Genomic DNA, 21,843 nt, shown 5'->3' with positions numbered 1-21,843 from the left:
TGTGGGCATTCTTCCTGGACCCCAGCAATTTGGGCAACAAAGGAAACATCCTTGATATTATTGATTGAAACTGTTGCCATATTCCAGGTGAAGTGAAAAATTTCCAACAGTGCTGTGCAAGAGTCACTCAATTTGTCTTAGAGGCTGATTCAAAGTTTTAATTTGGTCCCTGATTCCATTTGGACCTTTGTCCATCCAATCTGATCTACTTTGGGTCCTAAATTTGAATCAAAATTTAGAAAGCTGAATCTCTGTGTCTCCCATTGATCTATGCATGTAGACCAAAATGTGTAATGTTTCAAAATTAGTTGATTTCTTTACACAAATATATGAAATTTGGAGGTATGACAACCCCTCCACAACTATAAATCTCTACCAAACAGAAGTCAATGAACATGGGTTTTTTTATACCAGGCACCTTTGATTTTTTTTTTAATGAAATACATTTTCAAAGTATGTATCCAATTAATTCAAAGTTCTATCTTGCCAGTTCACACTCTTCTCTACATTCTTGTCTCTGTGATATGTCTGCTGCTTGTGCAGTAACAGACTAAACGAAAAACCAAGACAAAAATAAACACCTGGTACAGATTGGGGGAAAGGGGCGAACAGAGGTTGTCCCTTTCTCCTCCGGATCGTTGCTGCGGTAACTGCATGGCCATGACAATGATCCACTGCAAAAAGGAGCTGAGAAATTAAGCTCCTTCCAGTGACTCTGCCAAGGCGCGATTATTGCCCTGGAGCATGACGGTGACATGTCTTGAGCACCACGTCATTTGGATGTGTCACACAAGACACGTCATTGGTATGCGCACTGTGTAAACATGCGCACACCAAAATGGCGCCTTTGGTACATACTAGGGCTCAGGAGTGTGCAGTTGCTGCGCTCTCCCAAGCCCCAGTTTTGTCCCCATGACGGTGCTTCCTGCCCATGTGTATAGGCCAAAGAGTTGTTTGGAAGAGGGAAAAAGAGGAGGAGGAGAACAATGACATCCTTTTCAGGTGGTCACAGCCACAGCTGAAGAGTACAAGTAAAGGTAAGAAAAAATAGTCAAAAGTAAAGTAATCTACTGAGAGGAACCATGTCAGACATCATATTGCCAGAGACTCAAGCACCACCTGTTGTCTCTTCTCCACCTCCACCAACCACTAGGAGAGTGGTAGGAGAGTGTTGGTGAGATTTTCTAGTCTGATTGCAGACTAGAACTGTCACTGTGAAAAGTCAATTTTTTCCTCCATCCCCATTCCCTCACCGTGGCATTTTTATGATATCATGTAGTTGGAGACAGACTGTCTGCTCCCCTTCCCCACCCAAATGATCCAAATCAGTTTGAATAACATCAGAATTGTCCAGTCCACTCCAGAACTGGACTAATCTGACCCACTTTGACATGATCCAAATTGGAATTGATTGAAATTGTTTCAGAATTTGGGGAAGCCAGTGTGATTGCACCATCCTAATTTCTAGTAATTAATAATGCTGCCAATTGGTCAGTATTTTACTGATCAATAAAATGATCAGCAAGTAATCATTATATGTGAGTCAGAAAAGCTAGGAAGCTCCACCCTCTACCAGCTCCCCTTTTTGAATTTGCCAAATTTCACTCTGACTTTCTGATTTCTTCTAGGCTAAACATTCATCCTAGTATATGGCTGGAGGAGTTTGTGAAATTTTTTTTAAAAGACCTGTTCTTACATAAAGAGTAGTTCAAGTGAAATCAATGGGACTTAATCGTGATTAGTGTAAGCTCCATTGATCTTAATGGTCTGTGTCAAGAGTGAAGAACATTTATCTTCCACCTGTTTTACCCTCCAACTCTCATCACTCTGACTCAGTATGCCCCATGGTAAAGAATTGTGTAAATTATAGTCCAAATAATCTGGAAAGTAAAAGGTTCATCACTGCTATCTAACGTATGTATATTCAAGTCTGGATCCAACCCAGAGTCAGACATACAGAGATACACATTCAGAGTTCACATTTTTTTAAAAAAATTAAATATACATTTTATTTTAATTGTTCATATCTTATACATATTTTATACAATCACATTAATTAATACAGTAATAAGAATTCCTTTAGGCACTTCTTCAGGATTTTGCAGCACCCAAAAGGGAAAAAAATGCCATTGACCCATTTCCAACCCAACATCAATTTCTCTCAAAAGATGTCATTTCTAATTTGCTTAACACCTTAATTAAATGAAGCTGGCTATCTTGCCAAAAGACTAATAACAGTGAATATCTTGTAAGAGATTTCTTTTGATAATGAGTTCTGGAAGTGATTAATGCTTACACATATGTAAACATTTTCACTATGTCATTAGCTGCTGTGGTGCTAATTTATACAGATTAGGAGAGGGGAGTATGGATTTACATTACATGAGTAATCTGTGTGAGACAAGAACAATATTTGAATTGGGTGAGAAGCGAAATTTTAATTTCCACCCTTCGAGCTCCTAATCTTTTGATGCTATTTATTACTAATATATAAAATGATAATTTTTAGTCATATTGGATGAAGTTAAACAAGGAAGTCTTTGCAGAAAGAATTGTACTGCATCTCAGTCAGAGGTGCATTTTAATGGGGATGGGGGAGATGTACCTGCTTTTGTTTCAAGATTATCTTTTGATTACATATTATCAATCAGATGTAATTTAAATGCAGGGGAAAAAATTCTTCTGCAAATGGATGGCATGCAGATTCAAAGGCTGCACTGACCAAGGCTGGCAACTGTGAAGTTCTATCACTGCACGGTTTCCTGTGTCTCTCTTCTATTGTTATTGTAGCTGGGATACAAAAGAAACTCCTCTGGTTGGTTATAAACATATTTCCAAGTATCCACCTGAACAGGATCCCCATTGTTGCCTAATTAACTGTACCTTATTAAGCCTTCCAGCACAAGGGAAAGAAAAGCTGATAACAATGTATCGGTCCTGTTCAAAGCAGATTGTCATCCCCTGTGGGGTTCTTTGTTTGTTTGTTTTAAAACAAGATACAAAATCCAATCTTCCTAATCCAGAAATAGAATGGGGAATGTAGCAATCTATACACCTAGGGTGGGCAAAGCATGGCCCTGGGGCCGCATATAGCCCCCAAGAGAATATTTTGTGGACCTCGATTCCTTGGACTCCCTGAATTTCTCTGTACCTCCCCCCACCAACCAAATAAATAGTGAGTTATTTCTCCTTGAAATCTCCAGAAGAAGTGATTCGCCTTTATAAAATAGATTGTAAGGCTCTGTTGCACTGCTTAATATTTTTAATGTTTTCAAAACAACAAAGGGACCTATGATTCTTTTTTTAACATTTTTTGGCAGCTCATACAGCTCTTAGAGGGCCTCAGGGGCCGAAAAATATCCACTAGATCCACCCCCAAATGCTCTTTCCTGCTCTACACAGAAAACAGTCTGTTGGTCTTCTGTACCAAGGATAGATACCGACAGGTCTGTTAAGTCCATTTCTAATTATTTCCTCCATTTCCCACTTCCAAGTCCAGTAGATGTTTAAAAAAAATGGGAAGTTTATTTTTATATTTATTTAAATTTTAAGTTTATTTTATTTTTATTATCATTTTATATATTTTACAAATAAGTGCATGTCCCAATTGAATAAAGCATGTTTGTGCACATTCTGGAAATGTGCACAGAGTGACTTCTGTGGATTTTTCAAATGTATGCCTATTGTTGAACTTTTTTTTCTCCATTTTGTGGAATGCATTGCACATTTGAAAATGTAGGCTTCCTATTCCAATTTGTGCCCATTTCTGTTTGGTTTGAAATCTGCATATTGGATACATCTGGATTTAAAAGAGAGGGGAAACCATAATGAAGTGAGTTCTTGACATTCCTGCATTGGTACCAGGGAATTACTATCTGCTGAACTTTCTGAAATGACTTGTGTTTCCCCATTTGAGTCTGGTCCTGAAGCTCCAAGTTGAACAATAAGTGAATAAACGTCTCCAAATTTGTATTTGCCCTGGGTCCCATGTCAGAAGAAAGATGGTATGACCGACAGACAGGCAGACAGACAGACAGACAGACAGATAGATGATAGATACATATGAAGTAGAAGGCTTTCATGGCAGGCATCCAAAGTTTTTAGTGGGTTTTTCGGGCTATGTGGCCATGTTCTAGAAGAGTTTATTCCTAATATTTCGCCAATATCTGACATTTCGCCAGCATCTGAAAATGCCAGCCACAGATGCTGACAAAATGTCAGGAATAAGCTCTTCTAAAACATGTCCACATAGTCTGAAAAAGCCACAAAAAATGATAGATAGACAGACAGATGTTATTGTGTGCCTTCAAGTCATTTCTGACTTATGGCAATCCTATCATGGAGTTTTCTTGGCAAGATAGAGGGGATCTGCCTTGCCTTCCTCTGATGCTGAGAAAGTGTGACTTTCCCAAGGTTACCTAGTAGCCTGAGTAGGGATTCAAACCCTGGTCTCCAGAGCCATAGTCCAACACTCAAACCACTACACCATGCTGGCCTAGATAGATAGATAGATAGATAGATAGATAGATAGATAGATAGATAGATAGATAGAATCATGAGATAGGTAGGATCAGGAGAGGACTGATTACATGCATATGTTAAGTGCCTTCAGGCCACCTGTTGACTTATGGTGGCCCCATGAATTTCACAGGATTTTCTTAGGCAAGAAATACTCAGAGATGGTTCAGAGTTCCTTTCTCTGAAATACAGAATACAGCACTTGATATTCATTGTCAGTCTCCCATCCAAATACTAACCAGGGCTGACCCTGCTTAGCTTCTGTTATCAGATGGAATCTGGTGCCTTTAAGGTATTTAGGCCACAAGATTTCTTATACAATATCTAATTAAATAATATGGAACTGAGATTCATACTCAGATTCCCCCCTCCCCCTCTAATTTTATTCTTGGCCTGAAACATGTAGAATATTTGAAGACTTCAAAGCATTTCACCTTCATTCCTTCCTATGGATTGGTGCTGCTGATGATGCTGAAATGATGGTTTGCCAAATAATGAATGGATGGCTGAGGTGGGATTTGAGCTGACAACATGCTAGCTCATACAGGCAATTCATGCTCTAGACCTATTCACTGTACATCCCTTTTAATGTGACAATTTCACCTTCCTGTATGAATATATACCTACTCAACTTTTAAGATCTTCAGAGCCCTCCTTATTGTACCCATCCAAGTGAAGTATCTAGTGATTAAAGAGAGGGCCTCTTTTGTTGGTAGCACCCAGGAAAGGTTTGCTTGGCACCTTCTTTGTGTTCTTTTCAGCAACAGGTGAAAGCCTTTTTGTTCAATCTGGCCTTCTAAACAAACTTTTGTATTAATAAATCTTTGGTTCTTGCTGTTTTCGTGTATTTTAAAATCTGAGCTGCAAATTGTTCTGACCTCTCGAGAAAGTTTTGTGCTGCATTGTATGTTGTATGTGTATTGTTGCTTTTTTGAATAATTTGTCTAACTACTTTACTTTGTAAGCTGTACAGAGAATATTTATTCATGTGCAGAGCCATAGAGGAAAAAATATATGAAATCAATGAATGGCCTGAGTAGATTCAGATATGATCCAGACACTAAATATAATGAATTATCAAGATTTGGTGGGCATTGGGGGGGGGGGATCTTTATCTGGTGTCCTTTTGATCCTAATTTTGTTTCTAATTGAAAATAACTGCCCCCAGAGTCTACACCTTCTTTAATCAGTGCATTACCTTTTTCATTATTTGACACAGCGATAAGGGAGTTGAAGAGTTTAATCTTTGATTCAACACAGTTAAAAATGCTCCTGGATCAGACTAAAACAGCACTCAGCTTGGCTTTTACCTGCAGCAAAAACTGTCTAGGCAAATAGCCCAAAGCATATTTAGGGCTGCCCTCCAGTCAAGGAGACACATCAAGTGAGTACACAACGTCAAAAAATAAGTCAGCTGGAATGTAATTGGCGTGGATCACAAGGCTATGGGAAGAAGACACTGGGGTTATTGGTAAATTACAAAACATTCTGACTTCATTTCCTGGTTCTCCAGCCTTAATGTGAATAACACCCTAGAAAGTGATAAAGACTGTGGAGGAAATTTTACTTAATGCAGATGGACATCTTAAGGTAGAGCGATCTACCCATCCTTCCAATTAGCCTACTAGGTATAGCTTGATATAAAGCAGAAGTGGGAGCCCCGAGGACATAAAGGAAGACAGGGAGAGGAACACAGCTCAGCATGTTTGCAGGAAATCCAATTATTTGTCTGACGCTTTGAATTCAAAAGTGGATTCCGAAAGTCCTGAAGCAATTATGATTTGCCACTGAAAGAGACTGGCTCAAGCCAGCAGCTAAACGTTTGTATTGTTTTTGGCTGTGTGCTTCATTTACACTGCGAGGCCCTTAAGCACAATCACTTCAGCGTGTAGCCAAAGTGATTTTAATTTTTAATAGGACTCTTTTAAATACATTGGTTTTTTTTTTTCTTTTTTAAAGCTGTCGTGGTACAGACATGAGAGATTTTTAAAAAATACTATTATTTTTCCTCAGCTTTTCTTGTTTTGTTTTTAATAGGAGCAGAGCGAAACTTCCAAAATTTCTCTGCTTTGAATGCTGATGTTTGATATTCACTGGACTTTTTCTGAATATTTGTTGTTTGTTGTCTGATGATAATTGATTTTATTATTTCATAATTAGCAGTAAATATTTGACAGTATGAAAAGTTGGCATGTAATGGCATTGCACTTAACCACTAAATGGAATGGCCCTGTTGAAAGCTGGAATTGTGGGTTTTTGTTTAACTAACTGCACTGTAACTGTGTGGGAAGGACATACACAAAAGAGGCTACTTTAATAGAAATGAAATTGTAATATCTGGCAAAGGAAAAATTCCTATTATTAGAAGGGAAATAGCTCTCGCTGATGAAGAACTGGGAGGTAGATCCTGGTGCAGTAGCACCAGAGCTTGGAAACATTACATATTTAGACCACAGCTTCCAGTATCTCACTAATAACGTATCTAGTGACATGCTGAGTGGGGAGGATTCTCGAACTTGTATTCCAAAGAAATATTGGCCAAGATTCTAGATCAGTTACTTAATTAAGAATACTTAACTCCTGGATCTGCCCTTAAGTAAACTTAATTATCTTTTTTTTGAGCTGTCCCCCAATTCTAAATTATTAGGCAGCAGCTGTTGCAAGAAATGGTGGCACCTGTTCTTCTGCTGGTTGGAGTAGAGTGATGTTTTCACACACACACCTTGCCAGTGATCTCTGGTGTGAGGATAAATTGTGACAGGGATCTTGTTTCTGATTGTGGCACTGGAAATCACTGGTGGGAGGTGCAGAAACATCAGTCTGCTGTGCCCCAATTGATAGGAGAACACTTTTTTCCCCTCACAGCATCTGTTACCCAGTAATTCAGGATGGGGGCAGGGATCTTTAAAATCTCTACGTATTCCCTACACTTCTGACTATGTAGGGATTATGACTATGAATCAGTTACAAATACAGAAATCTAGATTAAGAATTTGTAACTAGGATTGTGAATTCCGGTTGTCATTTCCACATTCTGAGTGGGAATAATGCTGCTTTGCATGTTGCTTTGGTGATGAGACAGAAATACTAGTGCTGTTCCTTCCTACACCACCAGGTATTAAGAGAAACCTGGGATGATGCAAAAGGAACTCATGCTACACCCTCTTTCTTCCACACTACTAAACAAGGTACATGAAAATAAAGGTTGCCATCAGATAGAGCTGCATCTTAGGCTATGCTTGCACAGATCTTGGCTTCTTGAATTACTTGTGTTGTGCAAAGAGTAGTACTCCATAATAATCACACAGAACCACTTCTAGAGTGCACTGCAGGAAGTCTATAATGTCCAGCTAAATACTATATCTTCCATTGTCCCTCCTTGAATAGCACATTGAGATTGGGTAGTTGCTCTGACCATGATGTTTGATCTTTCTAATCCCATGATTCCCAAACTCTGATCTTCCAGCTGTTTAGGATTTCAGTTCCCAGAATCCCAGCCTATTGGCTAAGATGGGTGTTTTTTCTGGAAGGTTGGTTTTTGATTCTCAAACTCTGGAAGGCCAGAGTTTAAGAATCACTGTTCTTACCTTTCGACTTAAATAGCTCTCATAGTAATTTCACATTTTAGTGGAACCACTGGATTAATGGGATTTATCCATGAGTTGACTCACCATTCAAGAATAGATTCAGTGGATTCTACTGGCAGACTATACAAGAGGATGCCAGACAATGTCATATTTAAACTCAGTGGGCAAAAACAGAAGTAGCTGTACATGAATAAGAATCACACCATCAAGGATGAAAATAAAAGGTTGGCAGCAACATCAGTAGCAGTAGAAATGGGTTGGGGAACTCTTGTGTATACTCCTATGCAGTCATTCACCAGTTCCCATAAAGGGATAAGATGGGAATTCTTGATCTCCAGTGGTGGCTGGGGGTTTTCATGTCAGTAGAGTGAAACTCTTCTGCGTTGATCAGTTGGTTGGTTGGTTTATATATATCATTCCTTTCTTGAACATAGGACCCAAGGTGGCTCACAGCATAGATTAAAAGTAAAGTGCAGCTAAAATAGATTTTAGTTTGAACTTGAATGAAACTACTGTATTCTGATGCTGATCCCCAAAATAGGTTGAGAACCATGGATGCTTCATTTAGAGTTTAGACTAAAATCCAGAGTGACTTCACTTCCCCCTGACATAAGAGCCACAAATTCATTTATCTATTTAGAGTGTTGATATCACACCCTTCAGCTAAAAAGGCTTCCAGAGCATCTTATAATTTATTTATTTGGTTGATCCCTGCCCTTGTCTAATAAAATAAGATTCCAGAAAAAAAATGCTCTATATCAAAGCATTTGATTGTATAGAGTAGGCCATGAAAATCTATGGAACATTCTCAAAGATATGGGAGTCCACTACATCTGATACTCCTAATGAGAAAACTGTACACGGCAAAAGAGGCTACCATCAGAACAGAATTCAAAGAAACAGATTGGTTTCCAATTGACGAAGGGGTCAAGGCTGCATTCTATCACCCTATTTGTTCAACTTGTATGTTGAAAACATCATAAGAAAAGCAGGGTTAGACTCAGAAGAAGGAAGACTGAAGATAGGAAGAAGGAACATCAACAATCTAAGATACGTGGATGGCATCATAATACAAGTGGAAGACAACACAGTCTTGGAACAATTACTAAGGAAGATCAAAGATGAAACTGCAAAGGCAGGCTTAATGTTGAATACAAAGAAAACAAAAAAATAATGACCACAGAAGAAATGCATACATTCAACCTAGAGAACAAGGAAATTGAAACAGTTAAAGAATTGCCATATCTACAGTCAAACATTGATCAGAATGGTGACTGCAGTCAAGAAATAATCAGAAGGCTAGGGATGGGAAGGGCAGCTATGAAAGAACTAGAAAAGATCCTGAAAAGTAATGATATACATCTAAGCACCAAAGTTAGAATTGTCTAAACCAGTGTATTTCATCACCATGTATGGATGTGAGAGCTGGACAGTAAATAAAGCAGACAAAAAAATCATTTCATTTGAGATATGGTGCTGGAGAAGAGTGCTTAGGATATTGTGGACAGCCAAAAACACAAACAAATGGGTTCTTGAACAGTTCAAGCCTGAAATCTCATTGGAAACCAAGGTGCGTTACAGACGGGCGCAAGAGGCGCCGTGATTACGCGCAAGGGGCGGCGCTTCCGGACGCGCCTTGCCCCTCGTGCGTAATCGATATGTCAAAATGGCAGCGCCCTATACAGATGGGCGCCGCCATCTTGACGTAGTGGACGCTCTGCGTCCGCACGTCCCAACCCAGAAGAGACGTCGCGAGTGCGCGCTTTGGCACTTGCGACGTCTCTTCCGAGCTGCTGGAAGGAGCGCGATTTCCACGCTCCTTTTTTGCAGCACGGAGGAGTCGCGCGGTTTGGCTGCTGCGGCTCCTCTGTGCTGCAACCGGCAGCGGCCCTTTGGGCGGTCTGTAATGGGCCCAAGATGATCAAATTAAGGCTGTTGTAATTTGGCCACATAATGAGATGACATGGATCACTAGAAAAGACAATAAAGCTAGGAAAGGTAGAGCGTAGTAGAAAGAGAGGAAGGCCACACACTAGACTGAGATGTTGGATTTATTGTGAAGAGTCATTCAGGGATGGCTGAGGGGGACAGGAGTTCAATGGTAGTAACCAACAAAAAAGAACATAGACTTCTGCAGACTCAGATGGCATGCAGTGAGAACTCATTAGTAGTGGATTGTTCCTCCGTGCCATCTCCTGATGGATGGATTCAATCAGGGAGGTCACAGAGATGAACTTGCAGGAACTAAGCAGAGAAGTACCCACATTTCCACACTACACACTTGTAATGCTACTGTTCCACTTTTAGTAGTCATGCTGCCTCCTGTTACATTCTAGGGTTTGCAGTCAAGGGAAAGGCATTTAGAATTTATGGAGTGTGCAAGAAGGTGTTTATAAGGGGGGGGGGGGGGGGAGGAAAGGACCTAGAGACAAATTTGCTGTGGTAGGGAATTCCAAAGTGGTACCAAAAGGAACATGTTTCACTTTAGCTAAGGGCATTCATGAGTTTAAACAGGTATCATTGGCCTGAAACCTGTAGGTAGTCCCAGCTAGAGGAAAGCCACTGAAGAAGTAGTTGAATGTTGGTTCAGAACATATGTAAATCCCATGGATTCTTCACATTTCATCTAACTGGTTTTCAACAATAAAGTCAGGTCTAAGTACATTACATCTATAACAGATTAAGAAACAGGGTATACAGATCTGATGCATATGTGAATGTGTCTTTGATATGCATCTCAGCATTAATTGCTATCCATATTGCATTGTCCTTAGCCTCATATGCATCCCAGTTCATAGTATGGCATGTAAGATATCTTTTATCAGGTCTACCTAGAGCTGGCACAGATCACAATGATGCAAATATCAAGTGGGAAAATGTGTGTTTAAATTTCTCTTTAAAGACATCATTCTTTTTAAACACACACACAGAGAGAGAGGGGGGGGGAGTTTGTAATATTCTCCCTATTCCATTCACTCTCATATACATGCCTTCAGGCAACTTTGAATACTCTGGATTCATGGGATATCTTTCCTGTATAAATTACCTGCTGTTCTTTTAATATTTTACAGCTGTTTTGGTTTGCTTGTTCTTTTTTGGCAGTGACCTTGAATACTGGAAGAGAAAAGTGATATCTAAAATTTAAAAAATAAACCATTACTACTACTACTACTACCACTACTACTATTAGCAGCTACAGCAATGTGATAATGCCATGGCTTGAAATATTGGGTGCCTTTTTTACATCCTGTTTCCAAACCAAAGTGATTGTCTCAGCCTTTGTTCTGAGCCTAGAGGAGCTACCCACACAACTTGTTGGGATAGATGCCAGAATTTTCATTGATCATAATTGTTTTGGACTGTACCTAGCATGACCCAGATCTGTCACATATCAAGATTCAAATTTGGATGTTCACCTTTGCTGTTTGAAACCTGCAATTGTTTATATTCAGAGAAAAAGGCCAGTTTCATATCCCCTTCCCCACACATGGTGTGTGGCTCCACACATTGCAGCAAGACCAATAGTAAAATAATTTCAATTGGGAATTTAAGGGTTTTTTCCCCTTAAACTGTATTTCTTAACATTTTAGTAAACAATAATCTGAGTAAACACAAGTCAAGAAGTACAGTTTAAGGAAAAGAAACCTTAAATTTCCAATGGAAATTAATTTACTATTGATCTCACTGCAATGTGTGGAGCTACACATTGTTTACATAGAAATTACTGTTTAAGTATAAATCCACCAAATTATGTAGTACTTTTTGTCTGGCTCAAGCCTAGGTTGATTTACTTGTGCAATTGATAAAAAGCCCACCATTCATATTGCATCAGCAGATGCACTGATAAATTTTGTTTAACAAAATGTCACCTCCTTTCCAATAAGAACTTCAAAACATCTAAGATTTCAGTATACTTCTTTTGAAAAGCATGGACATTTCCAAAAAAGTGAACCCACAGAGCTGGGGAGGCCTGTTGTCTTGGGAGAAAGATGGATTCATTTTGAAATGAAGAGAGAAGGTGTTCCTCCTAATCAGACCCTGGGCCAGCAGTGCATCTCTTGAGAAGTTTTTCCCTAAGTAAATCCTACTGAAAATGAATAAAGGAGGTCTATTGCACAATTCTATTAGTGTTTTTTTTTCTAGGAGATCACATTCTGTGAATTATGTCTACAGATCACAGCCACTTTATCATTCTCCATAAACAAAATAATTATGCCCCAGTACAGACTGGTGGTATGCACTGGCCTGGGGCCGGTTTTAGGGCTTGGGAGACCAGAGCATCCGTATACTCCTGAGCCCAACTGTCCGGGCACCATTTTTGTGCGTGTGCATTCACACGGCATGCACATGGATGATGTGCCTCATGTGCAACATCCAAATGGCGGGACGCACAAGGGACAATGGCGCTCCACTCCAAGGTGCTAATGGCACCTCGGTAGCAGTGGAGAAAGAGCTGCATTTCATGGCTCTTTTTTCTGGGTGCATCATTGCCGTGATGTGTGGTTGCCATGGCAATGATCCATAGGAGAAAGGGGCGGGTTTATCATGAATTCGAATCAATTACAAATGTGTTAACTCCAGGTTACACATTTGTAATTGCAACTGTGAATTCCAGCCATCATTTTCTGAGATCTGCCAGGTTCCTCTGGAGAACCCTGGCAGATAATGTAGTCATTCTGCATCTTCCTACAGGCACATAGCCAGGTGCTTTCTCAATCCCCCAAGCTCTCTGCCAGCCAATTAATAGTGGGTGGGTGGGGGATACAACAGCTAAATGATGAGTGTGGTATGGTTTCGATCATTGCAGGGGGAGGGAACAGAATGTCTACCTCCACAAATAAATAAATAAATAAATAAATAAATAAATAAATAAATAAGGGACTATACACAGGCAGATGCCCGGCAAACAGTTTTGTTTGTTTGTTTAATATGCTACTTTTCTCCTAATTGGACCCAAGGTGGCTCACAAAAGATACTTAAAAACACTATGACTTTAAAAACAGGATTAAAAGATCACACCAATATAACAAGTTAAAAATACAAAACCATTAAAAACATACTAAGTAAAAAATATGAAACAATTAATAACATACAAAAGCAAACACCTCAATAAAAGCCGCACTAGGTTCAATCACATATTTAAAAAACTGCTTGAAAAGAATAGTTTTTGCCTGCCAGTGAAAGGAGAACAGAGAGGGAACCAGCCTGGCCTCCCATGGAATGGCATTCCAGAGGTTGGAAGCTGCCACTGAGAAGGCTCTCTCTCCGGTCCTTACCAAGTTACCAAGTTAGCCTGTAATGGTGATGGGACTAAGAGAAAGCCTTCTTCTGAAGCTCTCAGAGTTCTGGCAGGTTCATATGATCTTTCAAATGATCTGGACCTAAGCCATAAAAGGCTTTATAACTCATGTTTTTATGACTGGGGGAAGGTCGGGATATGGGGTTGTTCTTTTTAATTGTAATTTTATTCTTGATGTTTTATTGTTAGAATTGTTGTAATCCGCCTTGATTCCTCTGAGAAAAGGGGGAATATAAATAAATTATATTATTATTAGATTAGATTATGACCAGCACTTTGAATTGTGCCCAGAAACAAACCAGTAACCAGTAAAGCCATTTTAACAAAGGAGTTAAATGCTCCCTATAGCTGGCCCTAGTCACCATTCTGGCTGCAGCATTCTGGACCCATTGAAGTTTTCAAAACAGTTTCGAAAGGAAGCCTCACGTAGAGTGTGTTACAATAGAAGCACTGAGAGGAGGTGCTTCTTGGAAGATCATCCTCCACATTTTATGGTGTAGCTGGGAGAGAGGAGTGGAAGTGCTGTTTCACTCCTTTCTTTAGGCTGGGAGTATTCACACTAATCTGGCAGGCTTTAGGCCTTTCTTTTGGGGTAGGTTGCCACTTCATATCAGTTCTCCTCTGCTGATTGTTCTCATTGGATTTAATTAATCATGGTCCTGATTCAACCAAGCCTTTGTGTTTGCCTCCTGATTCTCTCTCTCTCTCTCTCTCTCTCTCTCTCTCTCTCTCTCTCTCTCTCTCTCTCTCTCTCTCTGCAATTAAATATTGGAGGGTTCTTCTTATCCTTAAAGCCAGCCTATGAATATTTAAAGTAAAATAAAATAAAATCGGTGGGATATAAAATTGCTCTTAACATTAACTGGATGATCTCCCCAATTTTTTTTAACTTTTTAAAAAAACCTCATAAGGGTTGTGTCCAGCTTTTGCTTCCTTTCAAGCAGAATTAGTGATATTTAGGTGGTGTTTCTTTTGCATGGTTCTTTTTATATCTAAGTTTTTTTTCATTTGTGCTGCACATGTTTTCTGTAACTCTGCTTTTATTCATGCTTAAGCACTGAAAAAAAACCTGAAAAATACATCAAACTCTGGGTGAGGAGTATTTTGGGAGGGCAAAGAGTTAAGGGAGAAATGATGGAATCTGTGCTGTACAAAGCAGTAATATACTGCATCTGTGGGAGTGAATGAAGTACTGGGAAATACTTGGGCCTGTTACCTCTCCTTGGAGTGATTCCTGGAAATATCCCATACTTCTCCCATATCAAACTCTTTCTCCTGCACAAATTCATGAGGCAGGAATGGGAATCATGTGACTCCCCACATGTTCTAGGGTTGCAGATCCCAGGATCCCTAAGAATAGCAAATGGTGAGGAATGCTGGGAGATAACGTTTAAAAGGATCTTATGTTCTTTCAGGTCAACTCCAACTTAATACCAACCTTATCATGGGGTTTTCTTGACAAGATTTATTCAAAAGTTGTTGACCATTGCCTTCCTCTGAGGATGAAAGGGGATGACTTACCCAATGTAACACAATGAGTTTCCATGGCCATGTAGGGATTTGAACCCTGGTCTCACAGACTCCTAGTCCAACATTCAAACCAGTACATTATGTTGACATTCTACTCCCACCCATGATATGAGAGAAATAATATTGAAGCGTAATAATTAAATTCCATATCCATTCATATGTATATTCAGCTTTAAACTTTTTAAACTTCTTAAAAGGGTGGGAGGGAGATAGGGGAACTAGAATCTAATATGTCTTGTTATGCTATTATCTATTGATATTCATGTTTGATTTTATTGTTTATTATTATTATTAACCTTTATTTATAAAGCGCTGTAAATTTACACAGTGCTGTACATACAATCTTTTAGTTAGACGGTTCCCTGCCCTCAGGCTTACAATCTAAGAAGACACAACACAAAAGGAGAAGGGAGTGATGGTGGGGAATGGGATCAGGTCCAGCAGTTCTTCTCCACCTCCAAGGCCTGGACCAAGGCAGATCGACTGGAGGAAGGGCTTGGCTTCTTAATGGATGGTTAAAAGGAGGCTTCCTGGGTCAGAGAGGGGCTCACCTCTGGGAATGCTTCTCTAAACAATATAGTCTTTAATTCAGTTTTGAAACTGGGTAGAGAAGTGATGAGATGTGCATGTGGGGGAAGAAGGTTCTAGGAGTAAGGGGCAGCAAGCGAAAAGGGACGAATTCAGGAGGGGGCAGTGATAGTACTACACTGTGACAAGAGACCTTGACTACTAGAGCGGAGGGTGCGAGTAGGAATGTAAGGAGAAAGAAGGTCAGATAATTAAGGAGGGGCTTAAGCCAAGACTGCGGGCTTGATGAACCGGTTGAATAGAAGTGTCGTCAACAGAAACAGAAAAGGAATAGTGAAGGGTGGGTTTAGGTGGAAAGACAAGAAGCTCAGTCTTAGACATGTTGAGCTTCAAGCGCCGAAGCCGCATCCACTGAGAGATGGCAGTCAGACAAGAAGTCTGCAGATGTTTTTTACTATACCTCCCAGCATATGTGAACATTGGCTAATGGAAGCTGTAGTATAATGGATTTGGTCAGTGCCACTTGGAGCAAGGCTGCAAATAAAGCAACTGCTCTAACCCAATGCGCTGTACATACATGCCCCTGGATTCCCTTTCATATTGGGATCATCTTTCAAAGGGTGATGTTTGTCAGTCAAGCTCTGCAGAGACATGAAATGACTGGGTACACCACCGGGTACAAACTGGGAAATATGTCAAAGCTAGCTAGTAGAGCCCATAGTGAGGAATTTTCTTTTTTTAATGATTTTTATATAAGACAATTGATTCAGTTCTTTTATCTTCCTATCTTTATTTCTGCATACTCTACCTTAACTCATTTTTCCTTTATATCTAGCATTATTATTATGACTATCTTCTATACCTTCTCTAGTTTTATTGTTGAGTAAACTTGTAATTTCACAATTTTTTCATACATATATAGTATAATTCACATTTTCTTCCTTTTTAACTTCCCACCTATGTACAATACATACCTTTTACTATATCTTCTACTAGTCTTTTGCATAACATTAACTTCCTTATTATGAAATTATAGCATTTTCCCAATGATTCCAAGTGAGGAATTTTCTAAGGAGCAGTGTAACAATATCTATATAGAGACCCCACTATTTCAGTGGCAGGGTGAGAAGTCAAACTCTATGTCAGTTCCTACTGGGGATTAACTATTGGATCGGGACTATAGGGTTCAGTCCAGTTAGTGACAAAGATACAGTTTTCAGTTTGGTGTCAGACTTGTGGCAGGGCTGTACTATTTCAGAATGAAGGTGATCTTCAATAGTAATGCTTCTTCATACCCCATCAAATCACAGGATAATGAAGTCTAGTATGGCAGGGAAAGATTGAACCCTTTCCCTCAACATCTAGCTTTCTTTTCATGCAGTCTAATATTCTTTACTTTTCTTTTTAGTTTATACTGAGTCAACTTCAACCTGCAGTTGGAAACAATACTGCTCAGACAAGAGTTCCCCGAATCAATGAGAAATGGACCAGGGTGTGATCACTTTTGCTCCTTTGAAGTATCTTTCTGATGAATCACACGAGATTAGGAGAGACACAATGTGACAAATATAATTCGGTCCATACGGAGAAAGGTAATGTAATATCACATACATAATAAATCTGTTAGGGTTCTTCTCCAGGTCAGAGTGTCTGTTGTCTTTTGAAGTAGAAAAGAGTTAAATATGGTTCGTGCTGTGTGAAAATCTGAGTGTGAAACATAGCCTATACAGCACCTATCAGTTTAGTGCTGTCCTGAAATCTACTCTCCAACTTCCTGAGTGGTTTCCTCTCCAAAAAATGAGACTTTCATTTCTTCCTCCTCATTCTTAAGAGTGCTTTAGAATTTTTTAGTAAAGTTTTTGAGCTTAGGTTAATGTTTCCATATGCTGTGATTTGTTTATTTTATTTTTTCACCATTGTGGGGCAGATCTTTACTCCTTTTACAGCACAGATTAAAGTGGGGAATTCATTCCCACAAGGTATGATGATCACTGTCAACTGGGATGGCTTTAAAGGAGAATGGGATAAATTCATGGGAAATAGAATCGTAAATGGCTAGTAATCAGGATGGTTATGTATTACTTCCATTATCAGAGACAGTATGCCTCAGCATTTCAGTTGTTGTAAATAGAGGGTGTAGCTGCACTCATGTCCAGCTTGTGGTTTTCCCACAGCCATCTGTTTGGCCACTGTGTGAACAGAATGTTTGACAAGATAGTATGTTTATCTGATCCAGCATAGCTCTTACTATGTTCTTATCTCTCCATTGTCCCACGGCCTCCCCAGCTGCCTCTGCTACCTAATCTGAAAAATCCTCGGGAGAGGAATTATCACATGATGTCTTCCCATAAGTATCAACAGAAGTGAGGGGAGCCCAGCAGGCTGCAGAATATTTGAGAGACTATTTCACATACTCTTGTGAAATGCTAATACAAAATCTCCCCATCACTAGAACTTAAGGTAAACTGCAAGAACCCTGCAAGAATGTCACCCAAATGTTAGGCTCCTATTGTAGTAATCTGTTTTACTTATTTTCCTGTCAAACTGTAGAATCATTTTCAGCACATCAAAAACTGTCATAACAGATAAAAATGGTATTGCCATATCTGGCCAAAGTCCATCTAGTCAAGGATTATGGAACAGTCACTCATATCCCCCAAGTGTCTGGCATCCTGTTAGAGGCATATACAGGCCTTAGTCAACCTTATGCGTGTGTGTGTGTGTGTTATCACTGAGACTTGTATTCCCTTCATTTCTCTGCAATGACAGATTACTACAACACTCTTCCCCCCACACTTATCACTGAGCTACTGTAGCCCCACATGGACATTCTGTACCTAGTGGACATTGGGAGTGGGGACAGGAAAATGTCTCTTTATGTCTCTGACATGAAGAGGCCAATGTGGCACAGTAGTTTTGAGTATTGGACTATCACTCTGGAGACCAGGGTTTGAATCCCTGCTCAACCATGAAATGACCTTTGGCAAAACACACTCTCAGCCTCAGAAAACCCTATGCTAGATTTTCCTGATGATTGCCATAAGTCAGAAGCAACATGAAGGCACACAGCCACAAAAGCAGACATGAAATGTTACATTGTCCACTGAGACATCTGGAGGAACTCAATAGGAAATGGAATCATTTTGTATTTATCCATGGGCAGATGCTTGTCTGATTCCACTGGCTCATACTTTTCACCAGGCATGGAATACCCATGGGAGGGGAAGCTGCAACAGCTCTATAGTAATCTGTAGGGTACTGAATGGCCACCTGTAATGTTCTTCTACACAAAGAACTACTATGTTACACTGAGCCATACAGGATTCCAGCTAGAGTGTGTTAAGTATTATCGCATTGTGCCTCTTGGTATGGAATCATAAATTAGACTTATACAATTTGTGACTAAGCAAACTGACTCCAATTATTTATTGTGACCTAATAGATTTTACACACACACACATATGCGCGCACACACACACACAAACACAAATACAGAGATAGTAGGTTAACCCTACTACATGCCATAAAAAGGTTATTCCTCATTTAATTCATCATTATTGTACAGTACGACCCCCATATCCACAAGGGATACATTCCCAGACTTATCACAAATAGTGAAAATCATGGATAATAGTGAACCCTATATTTCCAGTGGAAGATAACCATAGAGCTGTACTGGAGGACTTCTAGTTGCTTACAGAGATCATGATTTTTCAGATGCAGGTGGGTGAAACCATGGGTCCTGGCCATACTGATATTGTATATTGTACTTTTATTGTACATATTGTACTTTTATTGACAATGGGAGAGAAGTGCGAGAGTGATTTTCTGACTGAAGTGTCAAAATAACTTTTTTGGCTTACAGTACTGTACTCTACATCTTGATTTGAGTGGTTGGGGTATGCCATTTGCTGCTGTGCCTCAGGGTGCAAAACATTTTGGGCCACCCTTAATCACATACCCTTTCTCCCTCACACATGTCAAAAGGTAGGAAGAAAACCCACGTGCACAGTAGCTTTTGCTGGAATGGCCTTGGTTTGGTGGGGAAAAATCCTTACAGACCTGTTATGGTCAAGTGTGTTTTTCATAGGTCATCATAATGAGGGAGTAAGAACTGTAATTTGCCTCCAAGACAGTGCTGTTTAATGATTTGTTTTGATGCCATCAGGCATGATACTATTTCTCAGCCATGCTCCATCTGCAGTTCCTTGATCTGTGTGAGAATTACCCTTCTTATAGAAAGTACACCAGAGCTGGCCTTATCATTAGGCAGAATAAAGGAACCTCCTCAAGTAGCAGTTCCTGAGAGCCTGGAAATGTTGGATCTGTATGTTTATCATACAAGCCTGCCCAGTGCCCCATAGATTACCCTGCTGCCCTCAGATGATTAAAGGTAGTCAGCATAGAATGATATTCAGCTTTTGTACATGAAAGGCTGAAGGAGATGGAGCATTATCTTGTCTTCTTCCTCAAATGTTTTTGAGGCATCTATGGTTTAGTTAAAAATAACATGGTTGAATTATAGTACCGGGGCTATGGAGAATTCATCACTGAAAGAACATGTCACAGTAAAAGAATACGTATTTAAAATGTACAAGAGGGGGCAGAAGAGTGTTCATATTTAACATGAATCATTGCCAAATCACTGTCATAAACAACTACTTTGTCATACAGTCTGACTCTTAAGGCAAGTTTGCTTTCCTCAATAAAACCTACATTCCATGTCAATAAAACATCTCAAGAAACACCTGGTCAATTTACTTCTGATTCTTGACTTAACTCATCCTATGCCTGATACTTTAAAAGCCTCATGGATGAGGTAAAAAGAACAGAGTGTGTGTATACAAGCAAGCAAGAGAGATGGCTTGAAGATGGGAGACTTTGGAACTGCAGGCAAAGAAATGTTCCCCCCACCAAGGTTTATGTCATAGGGGTAGCATAGTAAGACTTCCAGAGAAGAGTTAGAGCTGTAATGTCAGAGCTACAAATAACTCCTTGCCCACTTCATAACTATCAAAAACAGAATAAGCAGGAATTCCAAATAATGATGAAAGTGATTGGAGGAGGAGGAAGACAACTTTTTTGCAGGCCTGTGTTCCCACCATTTCCTTGAAGAAGGTAAATCCTATTTTTGCATAGATTCCAAAGTAGCACTGCAGTTACTTTATCATGCTGTTTCTTAGTCCCCATTCTCACTGGTGGTTTTGCGCTGGAAGGAACTGGGGAGCTTCGGTTTCCCCCTCCCCGAATCCCTCCGGAAGCAAGTGCTCACTACCTAATCAGGGATATTTTGCCCCGAATGCCCTCTTGAGAAATCGGCTTTAAAATGAAGGCGCCTGCTGTCAATCAAATTTCAGTTCCGCGATCGTCATAGGTGACGTTTCCAGCACTCATTGGGGCATCAGCAGTGTGGTTCCCCCCTCCTTTTTTTTAAAGGACCAGGCACCAAAATGCGCACATTTTGTCAAATTTAAAAACCTCCTGTGTGTGGGTATTTGGGTCAGTGCAGGTTATGATCTGCCCTTGGCCCCATTTTCAACCCCCAAATTCAAGCTAATGCCATCTCTGCATCCTGTATTCCCCCTCCTTGCCATCCCAGAATGCCTAATACATATGTAATAATAATAATAATAATAATAATAATAATAATAATAATACATTCCTCACCTCGGAATGCCAGAAAAGGAAGTAATGCCATTCATTCTTTGCATTTCCTAGGCTACCCCTTTGAGACAGTAGCAAAAGCATTGTGTGTATCAATTTGCCAGTTTGCCAAATTGGAAAGAGAAACATATTGTAACATTCGCATTATAGCATTCATTCGCAAAGGAAAAAAAGCCTCTTGCAAAGGGCTCCTTTCAGGAGGAAGCGAGGAAATGAAAGGGAAAGTGAACAAGCAGCTAGCCACATTCTATCTAAATATAGATCTACCTGAAGCAAAAAACATGCGCATAGACGGAGAAAAATAATTAAAAAAAATAAAAATAAAAGGGAAAAGGTCCCTGCTGGAGAGCAGAGCCTTGGCTTGCTCTGGCCCCCTGACCTGCCCTGAATTGACCTCGTCAGTCACCCCATTCCCCCTTTCTGCCTCCTTTGCCTCCTGTCAGATTCCCCTCCTTTGCATCCTTCCTCTGGCTCCGTCCTCCTCCTCCTCCTTCTCTGATGAGGGGAGGGAATGCCCTGCCCTCTGCCTGCCCTCTGACCTTAATCCCTCCCCTGAACTTGACCCGATCATGATCGGGGGGCAAGTTCATATTTCGCAGAACCTGGTTTTTTTTTCAAAGAGACGGCTTTTGCCCCGATTCTGGATGACCTGAGCTAAAGGGCATTTGCTTGTGCGTGCCTTGAAAAAGATTGTGACAGATTCGGGGCCAATATGAA

The sequence above is a fragment of the Sceloporus occidentalis genome, unplaced genomic scaffold (genome assembly GCF_023333645.1).
Source record: "Sceloporus occidentalis isolate IW3139 unplaced genomic scaffold, rSceOcc1.0.p SCAF_3, whole genome shotgun sequence".
Classification (NCBI taxonomy): Eukaryota; Metazoa; Chordata; class Lepidosauria; order Squamata; family Phrynosomatidae; genus Sceloporus; species Sceloporus occidentalis.
Note: the sequence above shows the minus strand (reverse complement) of the source record.